General features: G+C 40.2%; 1 long non-coding RNA gene across 1 annotated transcript; it reads right to left on the bottom strand.

Annotated features, from left to right (window-relative positions):
* Positions 1-3,137: 3,137 nt before the first annotated feature.
* LOC119647036 lies at positions 3,138-3,951 on the bottom strand. Its single transcript, XR_005248796.1, has 3 exons — positions 3,829-3,951; positions 3,640-3,739; positions 3,138-3,583 (listed from the first exon to the last, which is right to left on the bottom strand). It is a non-coding gene; the product is annotated as an uncharacterized LOC119647036 (long non-coding RNA).
* Between the last annotated feature and the right edge of the window lie 4,944 nt (positions 3,952-8,895).

Here is an 8,895-nt window from a genome sequence, read left to right as displayed (position 1 = left end):
CTTTGACCACTTTTCAGAAAGGGGCGTCATGTTCGGTTGTAGACCTGACCTTTGTCAGCCCTGCACTGACGCGTGGTATGTCCGAAACCGAGAAAGATTTCAGGCTGGTCTGCAAAAACTTTTGATGAGCAGACCTTCATAGAGGTGTGGTTAGATCAACCTGATAAAGCAGGCACCTCTACGGAAAGAGCCGTCCATGTGGGCCAATGCATCGCCAAAGCATGTGACGCGTCCATGCCTAGGAGGTGCTCATTCCCCTGTAGAAGACCAAATTACTGGTGGAATGGTAAACTGGCTGGTCTTCGATCAGTCTGTCACCGAGCCAGAAGAGCACGTCAAAGGGCGGTAGGTAGAGTTGATCAGGGGAAAAAAAGAGGGCGCCTACAAGGCAGCCCGTAAAACTCTCAAGTTCGCCATCTAGCAAAGCAAGAGGAAATGCTTTAAAGAGCTCTGCTCAGAAACGGACGTAAACCCGTGGGGAGTGTCTACCCCTCCTACCCTCTTGATGAAAATCATCCAGGGGTTACTCTCCCAGCAAGTGTATACCTCCAGGTGAACCATCCTCATGCAGACCCATGCCCACCATGGACACTGTGGGGAAAATGATAGAGCGGGTAATCTGTAATAGATTACTCCCGGTTGTTGAGAGTCAAGGCGACCTTTCAGATTGGCATGGGTTCCGTAAAGCCATTGATGCAATCAAATTGGTTACTGACTTGGCCGTAATTCACGGAAAGGGTAGTACAAGCAAATATTGCGTGGTAGTAACACTGGATGTGAAAAATGAATTCAATTCGGCCAATTGGAATCTAATACGGAAATCCCTAGCGAAGGTTAGTATTCCCGCCTATCTCGCTGCTATCGTCGATAGTTATTTAACTGAAGGACGGTGTATGACATCGATGACGGACCCCAGGAGTACGTTGTTTTCGCGGGTGTCCCGCAGAGCTTCGTATTGGGTCCACTAATGTGGAACATCATGTACAATGATGCACTTAATCTTCCCCTTCCGAAGGAAGCCACAATGGTCGGTTACCTTGACGACATAGCCCTGGTTGTTGTCGCAAAGCATCTCGAAGATGCTGAGTTATACTCAAGCGAGGCAATCAGTGCTGTTAAAAGTTGGCTAAAGAGCTCTGGCCTGCCACTGGCAGAGGAAAAAACAGAAGCGGTCCTCATCACTAAGCGGCGGAAGAGAAATGATGCCTGTATTAGAATCGACCATCAAATACTTGGGGGTGGTGATAGACAGGAAGTTCAGCTATAAGCAACACGTGCAGTATGTTTGCGACAAATCATTAACTGCAAGTAAGGCCCTGGCAAGGATGATGGGAGGGCCACGGCATACCTCTAGGTTGCTTATAGCCGGTGTGGTGAACTCAATCATGCTCTATGCGACCCCAGTTTGGAGGGAGGTATTGCGGATGTCAGGTAACGCTAACAAACTGAGTGCAGTCTACAGGAGGGCAACCCTGAGGGTATGCTCTACTTCCAGGACTGTCTCAGATGATGCAGCAGAGATAAATAGATGGCAAGAGCAGTGGGAACGCTCGAGAAAGGGTCGTTGGACTCACTGACTCATTCCTGCCATCAAGGAGTGGTTAGAGAGACGACACGGTGAGATTAATTATAATCTCACCCAGTTTCTCACGGCGCACGGAGGATATTTAATTTGAAGACGTCATCCGACTGTCCAAATTGCGATGGAGTCCCAGAGGACCCAGAGCATGTATTCTTTCACTGTCCGAGATTTGTGGAAGAACGGAGGAATCTACAGGAGACTCTAGGAGAGGTGTTGGTACCAGAAAAGCTGTTAACGAAAATGCTAGCACATCAAGAGAATTGGGATGCTGTCAACTCCATGATCGCATCTATCCAAACCAAATTGCGAAAAGCAGAGGAGAGAAGCGGGGCCACGTGCGCTGTATACAGAAGAAAGGTGACTAAGCTAGAGTGAGCTGACTCCACCCCGTGATGTAATACCTTATGGTGGTTCCGCGGGCCAGGGAGGGAGTCGAGAGTGATTTTAGTGGGTATAAATCCCTCACGCTGGTATGCCGAGACCAGTGTCTTTAGAAGATTTCCGCCTCCTCAAAAAAAAGAAGAGATAATAAACCGATTTTAGTAAGGTTTCTGGAATTCCGGAATTAATTCAGATTGTCATAAATCATTCCGATATTTGCCAAGAAATAAAATATGATCGAAAACCTATTAAACTAAATTTTCAGTCCACTCAAACACCAACAGATATTAATTAAATTGTTCACATAGATATCTACACTATAATGAAATACATCGATCGACGATCATTGAGATATTAGAAGAACATTTCACAAGAGCAGGAAAACCTGACAAATTAGTGGCAGCTAATGGATTCAACGGAGTTCTTCTTAAAGACTTCCTACACAAAGATAACGTTGAAATTCATTTTACCAAAGTACATAGCCAAACAGGAACTGCAGATGTGGAAAGATTCCATGAAATCGTAGTTGAGAAATTCAGAATTTTAGCGCATCAAAAAACTAAAATTTCAACAAGGATTATCATCCAACAGTCAATGAGAAATTACAATGAAAGATTCCATTCAACCAATAAATGGTCCAACGCGAAAAGTAGATTTTGATAGGATACGAAAAAATTTATAGGAATCCAAAGAAAAATGGACAGTTAAACTCAATAAGGGGCGAGAAAATTACATTGAAATTAGAACTACAGGCTTTGTTAGGAACTATAAGGCAGTAAGACAAAAACATCTACCTAAATTCAGGAAATCTAAACTGGAAACATCCACCCAATAAATATCAAAAGATCACCCAAAAGTGGAAACCTTGGAAAAGAAGATAACATACATTCGGAAGAGGAGAATAAATTCCCAGAATTAACTCAAGACCAATTCAATCTTATAAGAAAAGCAACAGAAGGATCACAAAAAGAAGTACTAATTTCAAAGTTCAACTTATCAATAACCAGGAACGATATCCAAACTTTAATCGGTAATGCTTGGCTTAATAATAACATTATAAATTTCTATTTTAATCTCATTATTGAAAGAAGTGGAACGCAAGACCTTAAACTATTTGCTATGAATACATTTTTTGTACCAAGTTTATAAAAATTAGGTTATAATTTGGTTAGAAGATGGACGCGGAAAACATATATTTTCACATACAATATAATTTTAATACCTGTTCATATCAACGAATAACATTGGTGTTTAACCATAATCAACTTTGCGAATAAGACAATAAAATATTATGATTCAATGGGCACACCAAACCCAGAGGTACTCGATACCCTAGAGAAATATCTTCAAAAAGAATAGTTAGATAAACGGAACCAAACATTTGATACTTCAAATTTTAGAAAAGGAAGTGTCTCAAATATTACCCAACAGAAAAATATAGAATATGTTACAAGAAATAGTAAAATAACTTTCACTCATGGAAATAATTCAAGGACAGTTACTTTAATAACTTTACGCATTTTTCCGATCCTTTTTAAATTCTTACTGATCACGACTCCAGTAACAGGACTACTAAATATACACGAAATAACAGAAGAGTCACGGTTCACCGTGATCCACCTTAATAAAGTAGACATCGTTAATAAATCGAATTTAGTTATCCACATTATAAATACCATGGAAATTTTGATCGTAATAAACCAATTTAAAACCAACATAGCTTAGAAGGCGAAGCCGATCACGACGAGCCGACCCCGCTTGTGAACGGGACAAAGGCTGAAGAAAAAGAAGATAGCTTAATTAGAAGGAGAACATAAGGAACTTCTTTTGATAGAGTTAGAACATCTGAAAAACAAATTTAATACCTTTTTATCAATTTATTAGACAATGTACAGAAATGGTTATTCGGCACTTTAGACGAACAAGACAGGCAAAACATAGAGGACCACTTTTGGAACACTAACAACTGACAGCACTGATAATGCTATTTCTACTCTAAATCAACAAATAATAAATCTAAAGTTTAATGAAACATTTATTCGACTTAAAAATGTTATCTAGATAGACCGAGCAAATATCTTATCGAGACTAAATAGCTTAACAAGTAACTTGGTGGAAAATAATGTATATTACGATCAATTATTCAAAGTAAAAATTCTAAAAGATAAAATTGAACACATCCAAGATAACATAGCTTCAGCCATACCTGGAATCATACATTTAACGGATGAAGAAATCCAAAAATTTCAAATAGATTTTATAAAGTTGCAATATATCAAAGTAGGACTGACCAAATTTTTAGATACCTTGATAGTTTTTTCCATTAAAATTCTAAAAGAATATATTAATGTTCAATTAAAAATGATTATACCTATTCAAAATCAGCAACGAAAAGAAATTAAATCAGATAAAGAATTTTTGAACATAATGAAATCATTTATAATTATGAACCTTTAAAAACATTAAACGAATTAACAAAAAATAACCATTGCACATATAATGTAATGTAAATACAACTGACATATTATTCAAAAAATGATAGATGCTATAAAAATGCGAAAAATCTTACTATTGTCCAAAATTATGCTGAGAAAAAACTGTTAGTAAAGAAAAATGCTCTTATACATTTCACCAACTGTGAGATAAAAATATTAGACCATTATTTTTTAAAAGTAAAACAAGATTTTCTTATCCTTTCAGTCAACATTCCCAAAATTTCACAGATAAAGTTACCCTTGACGATATTATAATAGAAAGCACAAACAATTAGAGCAAAATTGAAGAATTGCAAATGCATAAAGGAATAACATATGAATTCAACATAATGTTATTAGTTGTTATAACAATTGTTATCCTTGTATTAATAATTTATTTGAAAAAACCAAAGGATTGTAAAATTAACATAAGTCCTGGAATTCAGGAGAATCCTATTCTTAAGGGGGGAGAACTCATGTATCAGTCTCTATATCCATATCCATACAATCCGAACCCAATACCTTCTACAAGTATCTGGCTCAGCACATTATTTCCAAAACATGTGAACCAGGTAAAACGATTGCATAAGCAAATTGTAAAAACATATATGATCTGGTACATGGCTTATCGCCCAGTCCGTCATGTCATCTACTTATATCCCCATTGTGGAATCAGAAGTAATAAAGTTTCTTTGTATAATAGTAACAACAAAGCGTCATTTTTCAGGTTTCGTGTAAAGCAAAGGCTTATTAAAATCGGTTTACTGTCCGTCTGTCTGTCTGTATGTCGCACGCAATTTTCTTGGAGACGGTTTTAGCTATTCACACCAAATTTGGTGGAAAGGTGGGAATTGTGAACGCGCACGCATACACTGAGTTATATAATTTTACGTTGGATTTAAGAGGGGTCCCCATATATGCAAAAGGGGGGTGTAAATTTTTTTTCCATCAAATATAAATGAAAGGAGTCGATTAGTACTTTCGGAAGACGGCGTTAGTTTTGTTTTTCGTTGGAAAGGTGGGGAGTACGGGGGGTCGGAAGTGATCATTTCTTTAACCGACCCATTCTCAGAAACTCCCCAACCGAAATATCCGAAAAAAACTCAAAACGCTGCCATTATATGATACCTAGGCTCCTAGGTAAATTCAAGAATTTGAATGTCAATATCACCTGAATGTGAATATTCTCACGTATACACGCATATATTACGTGCTGGGTACTAATGGGACAAATGCACACCCAAATGTCTTTATAAAAGAAATACACAGAACCTTTGATACCTGCTTCCGGTTTCCTCACTTGTTTTGGGTTGTGTGAGGCATATATTTTTTTCCAGATAGAGGTAAATCTCTATCTAACTAGCTACCACGGTATTCTTCTCCATAATCAACATCTTAGAGCGAATAACAGAGGTATGCGTGGGAGGACTTTACCTTTCTGGGTATTTCGGCTCAATAAAAGAGTCGAAAAGTTGAGAAAGGAGATTGCTCGTGCTATACAAGCACTTCTTGAAAATCCATCACCAAGAGTGCACAGATGCGTTGCGAACGTCATTGGAAATCTGCCCAATGATATGAGAATCGAAGAAATTCTCGAGGTGCTGAGGCAGAAACTTGCGGTATACTCCAATCGCAGCAGCGAAGGAAACACATCATCTTGTTCTTCCAAAACCAACGGAGATTCTATAAAAATCTCACAAACTAATGTCGCGAAAATAACCTCGATCTGGATCAGGCAGATGACTTTTAGAGAAGAGAGTTGAGGAGCAAAAAAGATGTGCAAAAGGCTCCCGAGGCTGTGAGGAACAGCTTATAATTGATACGGTTGATGTAAAGCACGTTGTCCACCAAAAACGAAATATCTTGGCAACCTACATCGATTATAAGTCAGCCTTGGACTCCATATCCGTTCGTGGTTACTAGAAGTGTTACGCTTGTACAAAATTAACCAGAATGTGGTTCTTCTCCTCAGAACAGTGATGAAGCTATGGGTATCCTCACAAACATCAGTAAAGATACCAATCAGGCGTGGCATCTTCCAAGGCGAATTTCTAAGCCCGCTGTGGGTTTGTCTGGCTTTGAATTCATTATCCCATCTGCTGCATGAAAGCAAATACCAGTTCCAAGTCAAAGATTGTCGAAATGTACATTAAGTAATTTAACGTGTCATCAAATTGTATGCCAAAGACGAGATCCAACTTCGTTCCTTGCTGGACATCACCATCCAGTTCAGCAGGGAAATCGGCATGCAGTTGGATTTGGATAAATGTCGCATAAATACAATTGTTCAAGGAAAACACACCGACGATGAAGGATGTAGCAAAAATAACATAATAAAATCATGACAATCAACACTTTCGCCACTTCCGTCGTTCTACATACTTTCGGTGTGATGCAGTGGAGTAATACGGATTTAGAATCTGTCAGTAACGGGTAAGGGTAGTTCTTGCAAACAACAATATGCACAATAGAGCTACCGAAAAATTGAGGATCACTATCCCCCGGCATCAGGGAAGAAGGGACGTACTTGATTTAAAAACCTTGCACTATAATCAAGTGTATTCTCTTCGTGAATTTTTCTTTGAGAAACAATCCTCTAGCCAATTACACCACAAATACACCGCCAATTACACGGTTACACCAACAGCTCTACTACCAAACTCTATCTCCAACTCCATGTGGTGATCACTGGGAGTTCTTTCTTAATGAAAAGCTGCAGAGGGAGAATGATGAAGGCGAGCCTATCCAGTTTGGGCGTTGGGTAGAACTGACAACCCTACACGGAAAACCGAAGCTACGAAGCCACGGAAGGATTTGGCATTTTCTCATAGAACGTGCGCTCCCAGTACAGACCGAATGCTGCACAGCAGCTAGCCGATACCCTGTCCCAACCTTAAGGCTGATGTAACAGCGTTGCAAGGACAGGAACTGGTTCCCTGGAGAAGAGCCGCTTCACCATATATTATAGCGGCCATCCAGTAAACCATGTTCTCGTAGGTTTCTTAGTCAGCCAGAAAATGAAACCTGCTGTTATCGGCTTTGAAAATATAAGCGAAAGGCTAGGCAATCTAAGTTTGCGAGGCAAATTTTAGAACTTCATAAACACTCACGCTCCTACAGAGGAGAATGCAGAATCGGAGAAGGATACCTGTTACGATTCAATTGAGGGGACCATACTTGTCCCAAGTATGATATAAAAATCATACTTAGAGATTTCAATAGTCAAGTAGGGGGGGAATCCGTATTCAGGCGATAACGGATTATTCAGTTAACGGTATCGCAAGAAATGGTTGTTGGAAGTACCTGGTTTGCGGGGAAAGATGTCCACAAACATACGTGGGCCCCTCCAGACGGGACTACTTTCAACCAAATCGACCACATGCTGATCGAACGCCGCCACCTCTCAAAAATCCATATTAGATCAGGGCCTTGCAGTGTGTTAGAACACATCATTCAAGACTGTAACACTGTGGGAGGGAATGCGGTCAGCATTTGACTCAGGTACTCATTCGCAGCTGAGTCGACTGATATCCGACTTCCAGTCACGACAGCAAATTCCTCTGCCCCCAACGAGATTTGAACCGTGACCCTCCGCTACGACAGTTCAGCGCTCTAACCATTTGAGCTATCCGGACACTCCATATAGGGGGCCCAATATAGACTCGGATCACTATCTCGTTGGCATGATACTCCGAGCTCGAATTACGACACCACCTACAATCCCTTATGATAACGGGTGACAGAGTGAATACTGAAGTCATTCACAGCACAGTCCTCCGTAACACCTATAAGGGGAAATGGATGACGCAATAACCGCAGTCAACAGAGGTCCTGGAGATGAAGCATCAACAAATAGTTTTCACAACCACCTAAAGAACGTTATCATTGATACGGCCACAAACATACTTGTTCCCAACCGTAAGAAAAGTCGGAACGACTGGTTCGACATAAATGTAAGCTAGCAGCGGTTCGGAAGAATGCCGCATACTGAGTAATGTTGCATTCTCAAAAAACGCGGGCACGCGCGGATACTTATCACGAACTCCGTCGTGCAGAGAAACGACTTCAGAGAAGGAAAGAAGAAGCCTGGGAGAACCAACAGATCTGTGAAATAGAAAAGTACAGAGAGCAGCCGCACCAGACGCGCAAGTTTTACCAACAAGTTAGCAGGATGAAGCCTTATATACCTCGATGCTCATCCTGCCGAGACAAAGAGGGAAATCTAATTTCCGACAGAATGGGCATATTGGATGGGGTGAGTATTTTGATGAACTGCTCAACAATTAAAACATAGGCGAGTTGAAGGTTCCGTGATCTGAAGACGACCGACAAATGCTGCCACCAGCAAGCATAGAAGAAACAGTCAAGCGGTTCGTCAACTGATGTACAAAATATGGGACAGCAAATCAATACCTGACGACTAGCAACGGGGCATTATCTGTCGCATACATAAAAAGG

Source organism: Hermetia illucens, chromosome 1 (assembly GCF_905115235.1).
Source record: "Hermetia illucens chromosome 1, iHerIll2.2.curated.20191125, whole genome shotgun sequence".
Taxonomy (NCBI): Eukaryota; Metazoa; Arthropoda; class Insecta; order Diptera; family Stratiomyidae; genus Hermetia; species Hermetia illucens.
Note: the sequence above shows the minus strand (reverse complement) of the source record. Positions and strands in the feature narration are given on the sequence as shown.